The sequence below is a fragment of the Sapajus apella genome, unplaced genomic scaffold (genome assembly GCF_009761245.1).
Source record: "Sapajus apella isolate SASKATOON/1434 unplaced genomic scaffold, GSC_monkey_1.0 scaffold2, whole genome shotgun sequence".
In the NCBI taxonomy this organism is placed as follows: domain Eukaryota; kingdom Metazoa; phylum Chordata; class Mammalia; order Primates; family Cebidae; genus Sapajus; species Sapajus apella.
Window position 1 is genome coordinate 4,763,905 of NW_022436942.1, and position 20,723 is coordinate 4,784,627.

General features: G+C 37.7%; 1 protein-coding gene across 12 annotated transcripts in view; it reads left to right on the top strand.

Moving 5' to 3' along the window:
* The window catches only part of SOX5 (SRY-box transcription factor 5), a 1,011,218-nt gene that overhangs the window by 186,170 nt on the left and 804,325 nt on the right, over positions 1 to 20,723 (top strand). For 11 of the 12 annotated variants that reach the window (XM_032284295.1, XM_032284302.1, XM_032284196.1 and 8 more), the window contains one exon: positions 4,381 to 4,457. The gene's annotated coding sequence lies outside the window, so the exon portion shown is untranslated. Of the gene's footprint in view, positions 1 to 4,380; positions 4,458 to 8,184; positions 11,816 to 20,723 lie in introns of those variants that run through there. The other variant, XM_032284267.1, reaches the window with a different exon arrangement.

Genomic DNA, 20,723 nt, shown 5'->3' on the forward strand with positions numbered 1-20,723 from the left:
TGCATATCTATATACTCATGCATATATCAATATACAACATTCTGTTTCATAAATGTAATATGATTTGCCAACTAAAAATAATATCAATTTTAAAGTAATATATTTGTTGTGGTGATATAAATACAGCTTCAACCCAGTTCCCTGTTATACCTTGCATATGTTTAAGAAAAGCAAACTAAATTTCTTTAAATAATTCTAAATTAACCTAACACAGAATTTAGCATATTGTACACACTGACATATTGAATAAACGAGTGGGTTACTTTATCATGAAGGTCATTTAAGTTAGGCATTTTGAGCAGGGATACAACATAAGATTAGTGTTTTATTTTAAAAAATATGGTAATGTTGTAGTAAATGAATAGAAAGAGAATGAGATAGGGAGCAACCGTAGTAACATATTCTAAACATACTCTAGAAAAACTACTGGAAGGCATTCCTTTTCAATGATCCCCATACTCCAAATACTTAGACTTTGCACTGAACATATGATCATTTTCCAAGTCAGTTTTTTTTGTTTTTTTTTTTGTTTTTTTTTTTTTTTTACACTGGGTCTCAGGTCTGTCACCTAGGTTGGAGTGCAGTGGTGTGTTGTTCTGGCTCACTGCAGCCTCCATTTCCCTGGCTCAAGCCATCCTCCCACCTTAGCCTCCCAAGTAGCTGGGACCACAGACCTGTGCCACCACAACCTGCTATTTTTTTGTGGGGGTGGTGGGTAATAAGGGTTTCTCCATGTTTTCCAGGCTGGTCTTGAGCTCCTGAGATCAGGCAACCCACTCACCTCCACCTTCCAAAGTACTGGGATTACAGGCATGAACCACTATATCCATCCCCAAGTGTGTTTAAAGAAGCAGCAATTATGCTTACCTTCACCCTTTAAAAAGACCTAAGAAAAGTTGGAAGTAATTCACTCTGTATTCGAGTTCATTTCTCACAGGAGGTAGGCAGTTGAATTTTCCAAATGATTTATCTTTATTTTTATTTTATTTTTTTATAGTCTCACTCTGTCACCCAAGCTAAAGTGCAGTGGCACAATCTTGGCTCTCTGTAACCTCCACCTTTTGGTCTCAAGCGATTCTCCTGACTCATCCTCCTGAGTAGCTGGGACTACAGGTGCATGCTACCATGTCTGACTAATTTTTGTATGTTTAGTAGAGATGGGGGTTTCACCATGTTAGCCAGGCTGGTATCGAACTCCTGATCTCAGGTGATCTGCCTACCTCGGCTTCCCGAAGTGCTGAGATTACAGGCATGGGCCACCGTGCCTGGCCCAAATGATCTCTTTACAATTTAGCTTAGTAATTTGCTTTATATTCCTTATTCAGAGTGGGTACAAGAATTGTCAGTTTTAGGAATAGCAATCTGGGGTCTTTATGGTTAACGAAACATAGCCCATAATCCACTCCTGTTTTCAGGGTGAAAGACTAAAGAGAAGTTAATATAAGACTTGCAGAATCCTGTGATCCTGTGTAACAAATTATCACAAATTGAGTGGCTTAAAACAATACCCATTTATTGGCTCACAGTTCCAAAGGTCAGAAATCCAACATATTCTGGCTGGGTTTTCTGCTGAGGGTCTCATGAGGCTAAAATCAAGGTTGTCCAGGCTGAGTTCTTGTCTGTAGCTGTGAAGCAAAAAAAATCCATTTCCGAACTTATGCTTGTTTTTGGCAGAATTCGGCTCTTTGGGTTTTTAGGACTGAAGTCCTTGCTGCCTTGCTGGCTGTTAGTTAGGGCTTGTCCACAGGCCCTAGAGACTGCCTATATTCCTTGCCTGTATCCTTTCTATTCTGAAGACATCAGTGATGTGCCAGTCCTCCTCCTGCTTCAGATCTGCATCTTCTCTGTCTTTGACTCCTGGACTAAAATTTAGGATACATGTAATCGATTAGGTAAGGCCCATGTAGATAATCTGTCTTAAAAATAACCTGTGTTATATAATAGAACCTATTGATGGAATAAAATCCATTATATTCACATTCCTGGGCATTATGCAGAGTATAGTCAACAATTTCAGTAGGATCTTTGGGGTGGCCTTACTAGTTTGTCTACCAAGTTGTTATTTGTTTTTGATTTTTTGTTTTTTTTAAATAGCAAGGTTGTAAGCAAGCTCTTGCATGGAACAACCAAAGCACTTAGGGGAAACACAGGGAATATATTATTTAACTAATATTTTGTTAGAAAACCAATTGTCTTTTATTTTTATTTTAATTTTTGACAGAGTCTCACTCTGTCATCCAGGCTGGAGTGCAGTGGTGTGATCTTGGCCCACTGAAACCTCTGCCTCCTGAGTTCAAGCGATTCTTCTACCTCAGCCTCCCGAGTAGCTGGTACTACAGGTGCATGCCACTATGCCTGGCTAATTTTTGTAGTATTAGTACAGACAGGTTTTTGCCATGTTGGCCAGGCTGGTCTTGCACTCCTAGCATCAAGCAATCCATCTGCCTTGGCCTCCCAAAGTGATGGGATTACAGGCATGAGTCACCGTGCCTAGCCAAAACTAGCACATCTTTTAATGAAGTTTATTTTCTAACATCTTGACCTTGACAGATCTCCTATTAATAATCTTTAGAAATTCTACTTGTGTGTGATTCATTCACTTCAAAAGGTTACTACCATTCATATTCCCAAAACAAAACAAAAACCCCAAAACAATTTTTTATCTATTATTGGGAATAGGGAAGGAATGGCTTTTACTGTTTGTATGAGAAAAAATAAGCAATGGCATATAGTTTATATGTAAATATCACCGGACACAGTGGCTCACACCTGTAATCCCAGCAGCTTGAGACGCCAAAGTGGATCACCTCAGGTCAGGAGTTCAACACCAGCCTGACCAACATGGAGAAACCCCATCTCTACGAAAAATACAAAATTAGCCTAGCGTGGTGGCACGCACCTGTAATCCCAGCTACTTGGGAGGCTGAGGCAGGAGAATTGCTTGAACTCAGGAGGTGGTTGCAGTGAGCTGAGATTGCACCATTGCACTCCAGCCTGGGCAACAAGAGCGAAACTCTGTCTCATAAATAAATAAATAAATATCAAGTCAAAGTGAATTTTAACGGTGAGGTCTTTGTTAATAAGTTCACTTGAGTAGTAAACTAAGCTAGCTTTCAAAGCTTTTTTGACTTTCTAGATTTAAAGAAGGAAAGTGGACAAGTTTAACTGACTCTACAGTTAGTGTCAAGGTTAGGGGAAGCCAGTTCTCTGCACAATATAATCCCCACTTCTCACTTCAGTTGGAGGTTTGGGGGTGATCAAAGCCATCCTCAGCTTCAGCAGTTTGCTTAAGAGACTCAGAATGCATTGAAAGCTGTTATACTCACAGTTATGGTTTGTTTTAGGAAAAGGATACAGATTAAAATCAGCAAAGAGAAGAAATAGGGTCTGGGGAGTTACCAGACACAGAGCTTGTGTTTTCCTCACTGTGGTGTCAGGATATGTTACATTGCTGGCATCGATGTGTGACGGTATGCACAGAGCATTGCCAACCAGGTGAGCTCTGTTGAGCCTTTGGTGTCCATAATTTCTACTGGACTTGACTACATCCTGTTGATACGGCTGACCTTGTCTCCAACCCCTTTTGGATGTTGGTGTTGGGCCGGTAGTTTTAGTTTCCCTTCTATAGGCAAAACTGATACTGCTGGCCCAAACCACCCATCGTAAATTGCATTGTTAGACTGTTCAGTGGCCAAAGCCTTCAGGCAAACAATGACACTCCTATGACATTTTGAGTTTTAGGAGATCACCTTCTCATAGCTGAAGACAAATGCCCATCTCTTTGGCCAAGGTGAATTCTTCACTCCCTTAATGGGGAGGGGAGGGAAGAGGGGAAGACGAAGACAGTATACTGTGTGTCAGGCAGCATGCTAAGCATTGTCTCCTTTAAACCTTTGAACAACATTATTAGAAAGAGACTGTAATTATCCTTATTTTACAGCCAGCTGGATTTGGTAAGATTAAGTAATTCATCCAATGCAATGTAAATAGTGTGGTGGAACCAGGATTTGGTAAGATTAAGTAATTCATCCAATGCAATGTAAATAGTGTGGTGGAACCAGGATTTGCTGTTAGCGCCACTCCAAAGGTCATCTCAAGCACTTCCCTGGGTTGCTTCCACCAAAACTGAAAGAGTATAATGATATGTATTACAATAACCATTTAGAAGCAATTATTCTCAAGAATTGAGTTTTCAGAGTAAAGTTGTCATTTAGATTTATAAGAATGTGCAGTGCTTCTTTAATAATGTAGGATATGGAGGAAGAAGGTTGATATGTGGATGGTTACTTCATTGAATTCGTACCTTCTGAATGGGATCCAGCCAGCACTGTACCATTTAATGAATGCAAACTCATATACAGGGGGTGTGTTATATTCCAGGTGCTGTGCTGGCCATTGGTGACCCAAAGATGATGAAAAATATGTTCCTGCCCACAAGGAGTTAGCGATCTACTGGGGTATGTACAATGTTTATTTTGTTATTTTAAATATTATGTTTGTTTGAAGTAGTATGTAGAGAGAATTTGGCACAATTTTTTTTTACCGAATGTACTAATGCTAAAAATGCTGATAATTTGGAGATTGTTGCTCATACAACCAAATCAATTAAAAACAGGTAGATTTCTGTAGTAATAGGGCAGATTAAATTAAAAAAAATGCCACTGAGACTTGTGTGTACTTCCTACAGCTGTGTGTATTTGAAGGCAAATAAGAGTAGACTAGAAATGCCAGCAAAGCACATCACACATAACAATGTGGATTTCTTCTTCACACATGTAACATTGACTATTCTGCTTTTTACTGGTTACTTTATTGATAACTGCTATCATTTGTCTTCTCTTACTTCATTAGTTCCTCCAATTGAGCAAAGCCTATATTGGGATAACATATGTCTGTCCTTCCTTAATGTTGATTTTTGCCAAAATATATATTTTATTTGAGTCATAATAAAAATTATAATAGTTTGTTCTTACAGTAAACCATGCAGGATGCCATGAGTAGTCCTGAAGAATTAAATATAGTAAATACAGTAAATATAAATAGAAAATACTATATTCCAGTGCTGTTTTCTGTCTTTTATAGCTTAATGTAGGGGAATAGAATTAGAAAATAAGAACTATAAATTGAACTTAATTTCCAGTAGTTCAAGAAAATGCTATACAACTCTAATAACGATGTATTTGGATATATTTAATAATTGTTAATACACTATTTAGATTAAACATCGTAACTGCTGAGAGTGCGGTTCTGATATTTTAAAACATGAGCACACCAGGAAAGAACATGCCTCTTTTTTTGTCAATATGATTTTAATTTTTAAAAGCATTTAATTACATAAACCATATCCATCATCTTTGCATAGATAAATGTTGTGGCAATGTTTTGAATGAACCTCTTGGTTTCCTGAAGAAATTATGGATACACTATAAATTTACAAATGAAAGGTCATTCATCAGAGTTATAAATATGAGTGGTTCCCATGCTGATGCCCATGTAAACGTAAAGTGGTTTAATATCTATTGGCTTTTGTGTATAGTTAGTACTGCAAAAGAATACAGATATTGCCATACTTAACATGGTGTCATAACATTGGCAAAGCGGTGTGAACAACATGCAATATTTTTTGAATAGCATGGCATTTCTTTGAATTACTGCTGGCAACAGAACATAAATCAGCCTTAATGATGGATATTGCAAAGATGTTTATTAATCTATTCATTTAATTTAAAATACTCACTGTTGGCATTTATAGAGCCAGCCCATAGGAAGTGGCAAGTACTTCTAAACCTCTGCAGTTACTTTCAGGGGCCCCACAATTATGTCAGCTAAGTCTGGTTGCAGTTCAGATCAGAATGCATAAAAATTATTTCCTACTAGTATCTGCTAAAGATATTTAAGCAAAATGTATTTTCTTATGTGTGTCTAAAGAAAATCTCAATTTGTTTCACCATTAAATGGATCTTACTCCATGGCTGTCTGTTCAAGTTCTCAGTTTTTAAAGCCTATTTTTCTTACTTTTTATTCTTTCTTCCTTCCTCTACCCCTTTCCTTTCTGTCTCTCTCCTTCTCCACTAGAAAATTATCCTGCGTTGTGTAAGCGTTGATGGAAAAGGACTGGAAAACTGACACAGTTGCTCTGTACCAAACTAATGAACAGCATATGTCATATGATTTTGATAATATGTAATAAGATTAAAGACAGGTAGGATGGACAGCAGTCAAGAGTACTGAGGGGAATTTACATTGGATGGGAAAGGTCAAAGAAAGTCAGTAACAGTTAATGGAAGGAGGAATCAGCTATGCAAATACTATGGAGTAGGATAGTATGAATGTGTGTGCATGCGCTTTATTAACATATGAAAAATTCAGGCACAGAGGTAACTTCTGAATTAAAATAATGTAAACATAATCCAATTTCTCTCCATCTCACATTCCACTAATACAGCTTCAGTTTCTGACTTTATTTGGTAGCAAGATGGTGGCAGGGGCCTTGCTTCAAATGTAGCATCCTCTCAGGCTTCAAGTCAAGCAGATAAAGAGAAGATGTCTTTCCAAGAAGCCCTATCAAAAATGTCTTTGTACTAATTTGCTCTGATTAGATCACTAAATACTCCTGTGCACCTCTCTTGGAGCAGAGAAGAGAATCACCTTTGTAATTTTTCATGCACTAGGTATTGGGTCTGTATCCCAGAAAGAAATGGGGTACTATTAATTGAAAGAGGCTGCATTAATGCCAGGTAGCCAAAAAAAAGTGGGTTGCTGCTGGAAAAATCACAATGGACACATACACATATGAAAATTTGCATATCATTCTAGAAGATTTTGGATTTCCTAGCAATCTCTGGGTTCCAGTATAAGAAACTCTAATAGTGACATTGGATCAATGCCTCCTAGAACAAACAAAAGCAGCATTGACACCCATAGCCATCCAGGATAATGAGCTGTTACTGGGAATATTTCCTGAATAAAGAGACAAAATAAGTATAATATGTAACGAGTAGTTTAAATGATAATAGCAAATTAAAAATAAAAGGAAGTTACATCGTTTTGTTAACTAAAGTGGAAATGAGTGGTTCAGCCTTGGGGGTGCTTCTTTGCTATTATTTGTATTAAAAAATGAGGCAAAATCTTTTATTCAAGGTAAGCACTTTATATTGGCAACATAAAAAGACATATTAGGAAAAGAGGTTTTCTAATGTTGATTCAATAGCATTTATTGCTATAGAAGCCTATATCTAAATCTCTTCAACTTCATTTAAAAAACTATTAACCAGTTCTATGAAAGTAATTTGTAAAGAAAATCATTTTCAATAATTATATCAAATTGTGTGTTGATTGGCTGATTTATTTTTCTTAGCCATATTTTATTTTTGGACATGTTGATGAAGTCACTTATTTTCTTAATAATTATTTTTGAGAAATTTATAAAGAATTGATAGAAGGTATAGGTCAGTCATAGGAAAACATGGATACTTTATTTAAGAAAATTATACTTTGTTCTGGAGTACATGTGCAAATTTGTTACATAGGTATACACGTGCCATAGTGGTTTATTGCACCCATCAACCCGTCATCTACATTAGGTATTTCTCCTAATGCTATCTCTCCCCTAGACCTCCACCCCTGGACAGGCCCCGGTGTGTGATACATCCATCTGTTCTCATTGTTCAACTGCCACTTATGAGTGAGAAGATGCAGTGTTTGGTTTTCTGTTTCTGTGTTAGTTTGCTGAGAATGATGGTTTCCAGCTTCATTCTTTTCCCTGCAAAAGACATGAACTCATCCTTTTTTTATGGCTGCAAAGTATTCCATGGTTGTATATGTGCCACATTTTTTTGTAATCTGGTCTATCATTGATGGACATTTGAAATGGCTCCAAGTCTTTGCTATTGTGAACAGCGCTGTAGTAAACATGCATGTGCATGTGTTTTTATAGTAGAATGATTTATAATTCTTTGGGTATATACCCAGTAATGGGATTGCTAGGTTAAATGGTATACCTAGTTCTAGATCCTTGGGGAATTGCCATTGTCTCCTACAGTAGTTGAACTAATTTACATTCCCACCAACAGTGTAAAAGCGTTCCTATTTCTCCACATCCTCTCCAGCATCTGTTTCCTGACTTTTTAATGATCGCCATTCTAACTGGTGTGAGATGGTATCTCATTGTGGTTTTGATTTGCATTTCTCTAATGACCAGTAATGATGAACTTTTTTCCGTATGTTTTTTGGCTGCATAAATTCTTCTTTTGAGAAGTGTCTGCCTACATGGTGATTATTTTTCTATGCAACTGGGGAGAAAATAACCTTTTAACAAGGTGAAGACAAGAGTAGCTCTCACTGAGATGGAAGTCATAATTATGCTTTATTTTTACATAGATTCCTTAGTTTCTTGAAAGAAGGAGTTAGCTTGGAATTTTAAGTTGCTTCACCTGAGCACAACAGGAGTTTTTCCTCTTGAGCAACTCAAAATATCACTCAAAAATGGGAAAGAATTCCTTGTTTGCCAGATATTTTTAAGGAGTAAATATGTTAAAGAAGGTACAGTGTGTCACCTTTTGTCTCTGCACAAATGAAAACCCTGTGAATCTAGCCCTGCTTCTCATGAATGGATAAACTTTTGAACCAAAAATCTTCCGTTATTACTAAAAGAAGTTGTTACTGCTCCTTAAGTTTAATACACCCAAGTTGTGGAGAAATGTATCATTTTTCCCCTACCAATTAATGCCACTGACATACAGCTATTAAGGGGGATGATCAGCTTTCAAAATAGTTCTGCAAAGGCCATCATGCGTCTGATTATGAAGATTAACATGTTATTTAAAAAATAAACGCTTTCCCCAAACCTCTCTTTGCCACCAGTTCTTGCTTCGACTGAGATGTTCATGGATTTCTGATCATTCTGTGTGTATATAGATTTTGTTTAGTTTTCCTTTCTAGATTAAAACATATCTTTACATAGTGTCAACTATCTGTGAGTAGAAAACAGCAGGCAGTTCATTAGAAGAAAAGTGATTTACAGATTTTCTTGCTATGCATTCCTTTCTTTGAGTTTCAGTTCCAGTTTTAATTATAACCTGGCTAGAGAATTGCTTCTCTCCATAGTAATATCAGTCATCAATAGAGTCTGGAGGAAAAGTACATTTCTCACTTATATAAGGAATAAAGAACAAATTATATACATGAAAAAATGTTAAGTTGTTTTTCAGTTTTGGCTGACAGAAATCAATGGATATTTTTAAGGCTGTAGGTTAAGGCAAGAAGACTATGTCACTCCTGTAGTCCTAAGGACAGAAGATAAAGGATCAAAATATCATAAGAGAAATCCAAAACATATATTTTTTTTATTTGGTGTCCAATTTGGCTGTGTAGGTGTGAGTTTCAGATAAGATGAAATGCATTTACACATGTGAATTGTGCAATTATTGCCTGTTATTAATTTTATGGGCTTTTTAAGGAGAAGAATGAGTTTCATTGAGAACCCCAAAGCATAGATTTCTAAAGACAATTGCCTCTCTGAATAGGACATGAGCTAAGCACTGAACAGAAGGAGAAAATTCACATACATTTTTGACTTTCACTTTAGGACTCTTGAAAGTTTCAGTCACTGATTGGGATTTTTCTCTGACTAGGAGTCAAAGAGACAAAGCAGCTAATCTAAATAATCTTTCCCAGGTCTTCTAAAAGTGCCTACAGATGAAAACATGTCAGATGACTGGTCCAATAGGGCCCGAAGGTTTTCTGTTTGTTTGTTTTAAATCCATTCTTTCTTGAGAAGGAAATAAAAGCCTGAGGTTGGCGATAGATTTGGGCCCTTGCCACATTCCCGCCTCACCTTCATGGACATCTCTCTACTTCAGAGGAAGTTAATATTTTCCAGAGATGTTCCATAGGTATTCTAAATCATACTACAGACACCTGCTCCTATATATGGGTATGTTGTTCACCTAAGAAGAATCAGACTTGATTTTTTTTTTTTTTAGTGTGCTTCCTTTAAAAATCCCCATTAATCTCAGTATGCAGAATTTAGAGGGAAAGTTGGGTTAAACAGTTGACACTGTTTAATGTAAATGATTTATGATTATTCCTTATGTATACACAATAGGCTCTTTATAAATTAGATTGTCTTTGGAGTAACATGATACATAAATGTTATTGCTATAAATTCTACACTTGGCCATATATTTTGTATCATGTAACCAGTGGGCTTATAAATGCTGACTGTTTCAACCTGCTCTTTCTACTCAATATTGTAAATGGTGATTTAGGTAAGCCTAACTGAGATGTATACAGAGGCAATCAAACTGCAAAAGAACAGGACATGCTGGCACTGCTCCAGCATGACTTCTGGCTGTATTCCAGAAGAGATGGCAGAAAGAAGAGACGGAGGAGAAGGTGAAACTCTTACATATATGTAGCACAAAAAGCAATCTAAATTATTATTGTTTTTTTCTTTTGCCCAGTAAAACCAAGAGTCTAGTGAGGGAGAAAAGGGGAAAAAGCAGAGCAAACAGGAAAAAAAGCATTAGTAAAACCAATTTATCAAAATGTAGTTAGATGCTATTTCACAGGTGAATTTTCATTATAGCATTAAGTGAGGAGAAAGTTAATAGCTCTGTAATTATAAATGTTTTAATATCAATACATATTTTATGTGTTTTTATTTAGTGTGTAATAGTACATATTTTTACGTTTCTGTGAATTATGAATTTGAGGAATTGGGTTTTGAAAATCAATTCTATGGGTGGATCAATACACTTTATTATGTGCATAATGCTGTTATACTAATAGCCCTCTTTTTTCTGTTTTTTTCTTAACCATGGTATCTTACCTTGCTGTGATTTTCTTTTTAAGATCCTATAGAATTTGAGAGTAAAATCCCTGAATCATGGGTCACTTAGATCCAACTAATTGTTAAATATCAAACTCATCCAAAGTGTTGCGTTAGAGGGGAAAGTGTAGTGCCCCTACGACTGACCAGCCAGGTTAATGATGTCGACTCCTTACCTGATCACAGAGTGCTATCATCAGGGCTGACTGGAGTTGTACTATGCACTAATTTGTGTAAGGGAGAACTGGGCTGTGAAGAGTTCTGTATATAGTGTCTATTCTGATAGTGATTTTATAGTCCATTTTATAGGCTAAGTGTTCCCGTTGAATCCCTCTCCCCACGCCTTCTTAAATATTAATGTCTACACAATTGATCTGGTTACCCGTGAAGTCAGTCCAAATTTGCTGTTACAGTGACTGAAAATACAAGATCAGTAATTGTAAAACCTAGAGGTTACTGTCTTGCATAAAAGGACTAAATCTTAGCAGGAAATCCCCAAGTGAAAAAATTAAGGGACTGAAAGCACTCTGTATGTGTAACTTGTAATAACAAATATTATTTTTTTGGCTGTGATATTAAAGGATATGTCCAAATGTGCTCCTTATGACTTTTGTAATATACTTTTAATTGTCATACTCTGGAGCTACCCTAGCGCATGCATGGGAAAGAATATACATATGCACATCTCTATATTTGTAGGCACTATAGTCAAAACACTTATTTGCCTAGCTGACTTAGCTGCATAGTTGAGTTACCCACCAACCATCAAACCCTCTAGAGGAAATAGGACAGAAATGTCACACAGAAGCAGCAAAGCCAGTGATCTCTTATAAAACAGTTATTTAAGTTCTCGGTGGCACTGTTCATCTTCTGGAAGGGAGATCACTCCATTCTCTGCCCATCCCTGTTGTCATCGGCAGTAGCTCTGGACTCTTGGAGTAGTAGAAGAAAGCCTATTCTACCTTATTCCTGTTGTACACTCAGGTAAGCCTTAACTGAAATCCAGAGACTGCTGTACCAGACAGGCTAGACTATGGGGAGATTCTGGTGCTGGTAGAGGTCTTTACAGAGCTCGGTTCATCTGTCCTGTCAACTGTAACCACTGTTTAAAATTCTACTTTTTCTTAGAGGAGGTTAAATTTAAATGTAAGACCTCTAGATTTGTGCACATACACACAGACACATACACATACATATAAAATCTGAAAAAGCCTCATCACTGTTTGTTCACTTTTTGTTCGGTTCAGAATACTTAGAGTCCCTGTCATTTATTGAAGACTTTCTTTGTGCCAGGAATTGTTCTTGGCTTTGCATGTATTGTATAATTTAAGCCTCCTACAGTACCTCATGAAACAGGCACGATTATTATACCCATTTTTTCAGCTGAGGAAATGGAGACAGAGAGAAATTGAATAACTTGCCATGGTTCAACAGCTAGTAAGAGGCGGGGCTGGATTCACACCCAGGCAGAGTAATCTCAGGGCTCAAGCACACATTTTTCTAGGTTGATTTGTAAGCAACATGCATTGCTTCATGTATGAGAAGAATGCAATGGGACCATGATTTAGCAGGAAATGGGATCTGTGTTTTTGATATAGTAATGGTCATGTATCTTCCTCTCTCAGGCCATGATGTGACCAATGGCAAACTTTTTTCTTTTTTGAGAGAGCCAGTCAAAACCGCGTCGAATACTCTATGGCCACAGAAGAGAAAGGAATGTGCTGGTTGATATGAGGATCTGACCTAAGACCTTGCTTTCACTATAACTACAGTAAACAAGCCAGCTAATGAACCATAGATGTTTAGTGTGTCATCAGCGTCTTTCAATTTTGTCATTCTGGTTAGCTACCATCAAGAAGGACGGAGTGCCCTCAATGAATATGTATTTAGTACTAGATATAGCAATTTATTCTTTTGAAAAGCACTTTATCATTTTGGGTTCTATAAATGTATAAACAATAATCAGTAGTTAGGGGTTTCAGGCGAAAATGGATGCCATTATTAGTGATTTAACAACTTTTCCTGTGAGTTCCATGTGTATCACTCAGATGGGATCATGCAACCCAGAGACACATATATCCAGTTTTTAGAACAGCTCACTTTAAAAACCTCTTGCGCTATGAACCACTAGGCTCTCAGAACTACAGCAGTTACTAATTTCCAGACTTTGGATGTGTAAAACGAAGTACTCACACAAAAAACCTAGAGGCTGCGTAGGTCAGAATATTTGCTTAAACTAATAAGATGAGCTTTTTCAGTTCCAGCTTTCCTTTTCCTATCTCTTTGCCTTGTTAACGAGGCCTTACTCCTGTTCAGTTACCTAGTGCCATGATCCCTCTACTTTTTGGACTTTTATTTTAATTTGAGCTGACTTTTCTAGTTCATGTAAAGAATTTCCATGAGAAGAATAAAACATAAGGACTATTCATTAAATAAGAATGATGAAAACACGAGATTTCACCCAAACTGGGCAAAAGTGCATCTCACAGCACAGAATTCCATAACATTTTGAAATTTGGTCTTTATAGATATTTTTCTCTGCCTGAAACATGTGTGCTGGTTCTATTTATATAAGGGAATAGTGACATCCTGTGTGTAGCTAGACTAATTGCCTCTGTAATTAACCTATTTGAGGAGGAAGTTACACAGAAATAAAATATCACTGAGTACTGAAAGAGGCAATTTTGTTTTAAAGCAAACTTCTAACTTTACCAAAGGTTGTGGATAAAACAAAAAGGTTCTGTACCCTTTCCTTATTTAATTCAGCTTTTCCCTTCCCTCCTTCCCTTCCATCCTTTTTCTTTTCTTTTTTTTCTTGTCTCTATATAATTCCACTAGTCCTCTTCATTTTCTCCCTATGACTTTAATAAGCTAAAAATCTAATTGTTATGAGTGAAGATTCTATTTTTAAACCTAGAATTGGGGAATGATGTAAGTACGGTAAAAAGAGACAGCTTTTTTGTTTTTGAGGCTATTTAAATGTCTTTGCCTGTCAAGAGTAGGTAGGATATGTGTAGAATCATTTGGATGTCTTAGTGGCTGATGACAAAAAATGTTAGCCTTTTTCCTTATCCTTTGATAAAATATGTATTAATTAAATTTAGAAAAGAGCGTGAGAGCATGCAAAAGCAGGGTTTCTCTTAAAACTAGCAGAAATTGCTGGAAAGCAATATGTTGCAATAGAAATAGTACAGTTTTTGGAGTCTGAATTATTCAGATCTCGTCCTAAAAGTATGACTGAGTGGGAGCAAGAGAAACAAATTCTTCCTCCATCCCCATTTTCTTTAGTGTACCTTGTAAACATTTCAAAAGGTATTATGTTGCCCAGACATTTGAGAGGACAGTGGGAGAAAGTAAGAGCAAGATGCATGTAGAGAAATTAGTCAAAATTATCCTGTGGTGTGTGTCCTAACTCACCTACCAGACAACAGCAAGACAGGAGCATCAGGGCCCTCGCCCAGCCCTAACCCCATGAGTAATCTTCTGCCCCAACCTCATGAGTAATCTTCTGCCCCATAATCAAAATGATATTTTGAATCAGATCACCTAAGACTTTCTTTATGAGATAACGTGATATAATTTTCAACTCAGGTAACTAAGTTTGTATTTTGCACATTATACTGACTTTAAAAAGCTCAATGTAAAGCTGTCCCAACTACCAAGAAGAATTTCCATTTGAAAAATAGGAGAATTTTAAGGCGAAGAAAACTTAGTCACTGCATTATATACTGATTAGCATGGAAGAGTTGGAACAGAAATATTTCCGGGGTTCAAAACATGGTGAACTTTGATGCCTTAGTTTCTTTGACTGTGAAGTGGGGATAGATATTTACCTCCTTTCAGGTAATCATGAGACTTTAGTGAAGAAGCATGTGTGTATTACTACCCAGAGTGCCTGTAAATAAATGCTTAATAAATAGTAGCAAGTATTATTTTAGATAATATTTGACAAAGCAAAATGATTTAGATACCAAATAGTTTATTGTAAAGGTAACTAACTTTATCTGGTTGAACTGTTCCTCAAGTGGATTTGATTAATGACCTATGCTCACCATTTATTGCTTTGTAATTTTTATTGTAGTAACCTTTCACTTTTATTGATAATTTATATTAGCAGTAACTAAATTACCGTTCGACAGTTAAGTATTGGGAAAGATACAAAACAGAGGAGAAAGGAACACTTCAGAGACTTTTCCTGTGCATCACCTTTGTGATTAATCCTATAATCTCTAATGATTATTGGAGTACGTTGCAAAGAAAGCTGCTTATTGGTAAAAGGAAATCCTCAATTTTGTATAAGATAGTCATTCAATCCTAGCTATGTTTTGGCATTTGTGCTAATTAAATGTAGTCTGTAATTATTGAGGTGTCCTACATTTTTACACAAACCTCCCATCTGTTTTATTGGTGATTTTCAATAAGATAGTAAAGAAACTCAGAAAGCCATCCTCTAGAGATTCAGACTCAGTTGCTTCTTATTGTCACAAAATAGTTCATTCATCCATTCAACAAATATTTATTGGATGCCCATTACATGCCACACACTATGCCAATCTTGAAAATATGGTAATGAACACAGTAGACAAGAAATGGATTTTATAGGCAGAGAGAGCAGGCAAGTAACCCAAAACTAGGGGTTGCGATAAAGTATGTAAGTCTTAAACTACAGAAAATTTGTTAGGTGTTTTGGTTAAACTGAGGCGTACCATTTCAATTGCAGTTGGCAGGGTAGGAGTAGTCCTGCCTGATTTTAGTTTCTGTAGTGTTTTCCCTCTGCTTCCACTGGAACCTCCTGCTTTGCATTCTAGTTCCCTGTGATGATGGCATGTTCTCTAGACTGCAGGATTCTGAGGAGGCAGACAGGATGCACATGTGATTCTCCTTCACATCTTCGCACAGAACCTTACGCTCATGCACTACATATAGAAGGCACTAAATAAATGCTGTTGAAGGCATGCTGCAAGGAAGAAGTCCTAAAGCCTTGCTTCTCTTGTCTTAAAAATTCTTAAATACTTTACCTTGAATTTCTCCTCTTTCGTGTTAATGGCATTACAGGAAGGTAAATAACCAAATGAAAGTTATTATTTCTCCCCGCGTACCGCTTACCTGTTAGTATCTCAAAATTTAATCCACACCAAACTTCTCTGGAAGAAGTTAATTATTATTTGTAAAGACATTCAAAGTTTGCTATACAGGAGTCTGACTTTATTTGCCACATGCAAATAAGAATGAAATAATTATTATTTGTGGTACACATTGGGACCTCATGATCAGCCTTTTTTTTTTTCTCTGCTGCTGGATCTGTCCAAAGGGTTAATACTTAGCAAAGTTAGTGTCTAGTTTTAGAAAGTCAAAACTCTTCATTGGTTAATAGAAAGATACAACATGTAGCTAATGGTTTAGTATTCATCTGTCATCGCTTAAGTCCAAGTATTCTGAAACCCTACAAAATAAAATTCAAAGATTTTTTTTAATGGAAAAATCATCATCTTTCACACAAACTAGTTTGTTGATTAAGAAAATTCAGAATTAAGATTTGGGTGAAAAGAATGAAGCCTTACGTGTGTTCTGGTAGGAACCGAGGTGCGCTGAGATCGAGAGGCCTGGCGTGGTGTTGCCTGTGAACTGGGGTGTAATTTAGTGAGCTGACAGGAGGAGTGAAGTATCTCCTCAATATCTGTGTTTGGCAGAAGAGATGAATGCATACATCAGGAAACAATGTTGAAGTGTTTTATTTCCTTATTTCAGCCTGTCAAACTGTCAGTGTAGTTAATGGCCACCAAGAGAGAAAGAGAGAGAGAGAGAGGAAGGAGGGGGAACAGATTGAAACAAAGGTGCTATGGAATCTGCAAAGAAAGAAACCAGGAAAGCATTTGCATGTTTCTGTGGCATAATGGCCAGTCAGAAAAAAAAATAACTCAGTGTATCCATCTCTTTACTAAAGCCAGATGTGCTGGCTCCCTACCTACCATCCCTGTACCCCCACGCTTTCCTTCGTTTCTGTCCCTAATCATTGCTTCACTTCACTTTGAGCTCTGTTTCCTTTCACTGGAGTCTAGATTGATTATCAATAAAGGATTATTTCATGCTATATTGGTAGTATCCAATTTTGCTAGTTTTTTAAGTTTGCTATCTTGTTTGTATTCTGCAGAAAATCTGATATCAATGCTGTTTAATAATAAAAATGTTTACTTTTATGTGAAAAATCTCGCCCCTCCCCCCCCCCTTTTTTTTTTTAATACTTTTGAGCATTTTGAAATCTACACAGACTACATTGGGCAGGATTGTGACCAATTGTATCTTTCTTTTTCTTAAAAAATATGTTCAAAGCGAAATGCCTAAATCAGACGTTTTATTCTTAGGAGTACTAAACTATTCTAAACTTCTAGAAAAATTTTAGCACAGCCAGGGATTTCTGTTTCATAAAAGGAAAGTATTTATATTGGATCTTTTTTATATCTGAAAATAAGTAATTTTCCCCTAGAAATAGAAAAGCCTCTTATCATTCACCTCAGTGTCAAACCCTGAATTTAAAATCTTGGATTCACACCAGCGACGAATACTTTTCATAATGAACAGTTTTGGTTGCCTTTAAACAGAAAACATTTACTTAGGAGAAATAAACAATTCATTTTTTAAATATCAATGTAAAAATCTTATATAGTGATCAAGGAAAGGTATTGTGGAGTATTAAATACAGTGGGCTCTGAATCTGGTCTATCGTCAAATCACCTTAAAGGCATTTTAAAATGCCCTTGGGTGCTTCTGTCAGATTGCTAGGTTGCATACCTCCTAGGAGGGGACGGAGAATCTGTATGTAAAAGATGCACCCCTCACCATGACCCCCAACTCCTGACCCCCCAGGTGATACCGGTGATGAGCCGACAGGTCCACGCTATCCTGACACTGCACAGAGAGTTTCTGTCACGGCTGCAGTGATCTCTCTGAATCTGGCTGATTTCTAACATTTTCATTCACACATTTGGGGCCAGTCACAAGCTTTTGGGGGACAAAGTTTGCCAACTCGATACAATTTCTGTGAACTTTTCCACCCCTAAAATCTTGTGACTTCATTATAGTACCGAGGTTTAAAATTTTTTAACTTTAAACTTAGTTAAAATACACACACATGTTGTTTTATATTAGTGTTTTTTGTTTTGTTTTTAAATGTTACTAGAAGTAAAAAAATACCAAAAAGTCAAAGACTCTCCTCTCTCGTCCCCAGTTTGATTTAAGCATTCTTGATTGGGCCTCTTATTTCATAATACCAATCCCACAAATTTAATCATTAAAATAAAAATGTACTGCTCTGCCCTTTAGATTGTTCACTGCCAAACTGAACTCTTCTCTACCCACCCAAACTTGCTTATATCTTAACAAATGATACCTACCAGCAGGCATCCTGTTATGTTAGAGACCAATGGTCACCTTTTTTGTCATTTATCTTTGATGTCCTGGGTGGATTTTGCCTCATAAAATATTGTTCATCTGTCAGCTTCTCTTTATCTCCATCACCATTCACCCTGGGCCAATCCAGGAAAGCCTGGATTCTGGAATATTCTCCCAAGTGAGAATCTTTCCAAGCAGCCGCTCTCCTCCAGTAGACGCTCTGTACTTTACAGAGATTTTAGACCTGCAGATCTGATCATAGGTCTTCCCTAATGCAAAACTGTCAATGGCTTTTCATTCTGCTGAGGATACAGACCAAACTCTATGGCTCGGCCTGCAAGGCCTCATGTGAGCTCCCTTTTCCTTCTCCCCCGCCTTCTGCGCTCCAGACCCACGGGCCTTCGTCAGTTTCTCACACATGGTTGCACTCCCTTCCCAGCTTAGGGCTATTGAGGTTTTTCTTTTGTTTGTTTGGTTTGGTTTGTTTGTTTGTTTCTGCTAGAAGATTCTTCATCTCTAGTTCATTCTTTTCATATCAGCTGAATTGACATTCCCTCAGAACATTTTCCGATATTCCAGACATGATTGGGTCCACCTGGTGTATACTCCTATTGAATACCTTGCGTTTTCCTCCAGAGCATTTTTTTTTAGTCTATAATTTCATAAATGATATGAAAGTGTTGATGGTTTGTTTTTTTTTTTCTTTTTGAGATGGAGTCTCTCTGTTCTGTCGTCCAGGCTGAAGTGCAGTGGTGCTAATCACTGCAACCTCCGCCTCCTGGGTTCAGGTGATTCCCTTGCCTCATCCTCCGAAGTAGCTGGGACTACAGGCACAAGCCACCATACCCACTAATTTTTTATATTTTTAGTAGAGACAGGGTTTCACCGTGTTAGCCAGGATGGTCTCAATCTCCTGACCTTGTTTTCCGCCTGCCTCAGCCTCCCAAAGTCCTGGGATTCTGTAATCCCAGTGGCCATCAGCTACTGCACCTGGCATAGTTTTAATCTGATCTATAAGACTATAAATTTCATAAGGGTAGGGGTCTTAATTGTTTCACCACTGATTTCCTAATTATTCAGTGTGTAGTACATAGTAGGTTCTTCAAGTGTTTGTTGAGTAAAGCAGTAAATGAGGCAGGTGCTCCCTTATGCAGGAAGACCCCTGCCCCCGACACATACTGTCCCAGCCTTTTGGTCTATGCAGAGCATTACTGTTTTTCTATAGCAAGGAATGGTGACTCCTCAGTCTGCCCCCATTTTGCATTCTCCTTCCCAGAAACATCTGAATTCCTGGCTTCAAACTTTTCTGTACTCCTCTGAGGTTAAGGAGGAGTGTAAGAGCAGTTGCTCTAGGCCTGTTGCTCGATTCTTGAAAAAAGTGGTGCATGGTTCTATGGAGGAAATATGGGTAGAGAAGAGAGTCTTCCATAGTTTCTTTACAGGAAATGAAGACTCCAGGTTCTGGACTCCTGTTTGTTCCAGTAAAGCGTTGCTCCATAGAGGGTACATAAATCTCAGATCTGACCTGAAAAATCAGAGTGTCACATTCCTGCCTTGACACAGCACATTGACACAAGGTCCTGGCAATAAGGGCAGCTTATAGGGCCAGATAATATTTGACATACGGGGTTTAGTTACAGCAGGGTATTGATTACTATCCGCATCTTAAGTATATCATATTCTCCATACCATATCATGACCTGGGAAGCTGGAGCCGCTGTCATGCACCTTATGCATTAGAGCGCTCTCTTCTGGCCAAACTGAACTCTTCTCTACCCACCCAAACTTGCTTGTACCTTAACAAATGATACCACCAGGCATCCTGTTGTGTTAGAGAGCAATGGTCACCTTTTCTGTCATTTATCTTTGATACCCTGGGTTGATTTTGCCCCCTAAAATATTTTTCATCTGTCAGCTTCTCCTTATGGGTATCCCCATCCCCTGGGTGGGTGAGAAGTTCATGAGACCCCATTCTAGACATGCTCCAGGTATCTCATACCTCATAATTTTTTGTCCAAAGACCTTGTACCTGCCATACCTGCCAGTGAGGCCCGTGCAGGCCTCTTCCACACTCCGTCCATCAGAGGTCAGGCTTCGCCACTGGAGTGTGCAGTTCTGGGCCCAAGCATGGCCAACGGGCAGCTGTTTGAGAAGGACTGGCCGCAGAGAGGGAAGGCACCCATTTGTCCTCTTGTGCTGGGTCACAAATGTTAGGGAGATACTTGATGAGAGCTTTAAGGAGAAGTTATATAATAAGACAGACAGAAGATGAAGACCTGAGAATCGTAACATCAAAGACCAGACAAGTTAATATTTGGCTAGCTAGAGAAACAAACCAATGAGTGTCCGAGTAAAATAAATAACCCCTGAAAAGAGAGGTCAGCTAGAAAAACCAGAATGAGCGAAGCAGACTTTTGGTTTTTACCGCATGGCTCTCACTTCTAGCTGCCACCAACCCTGAATGTTGGGACATCTGTTCTATGGAGAAAGGTCACGGTAATGA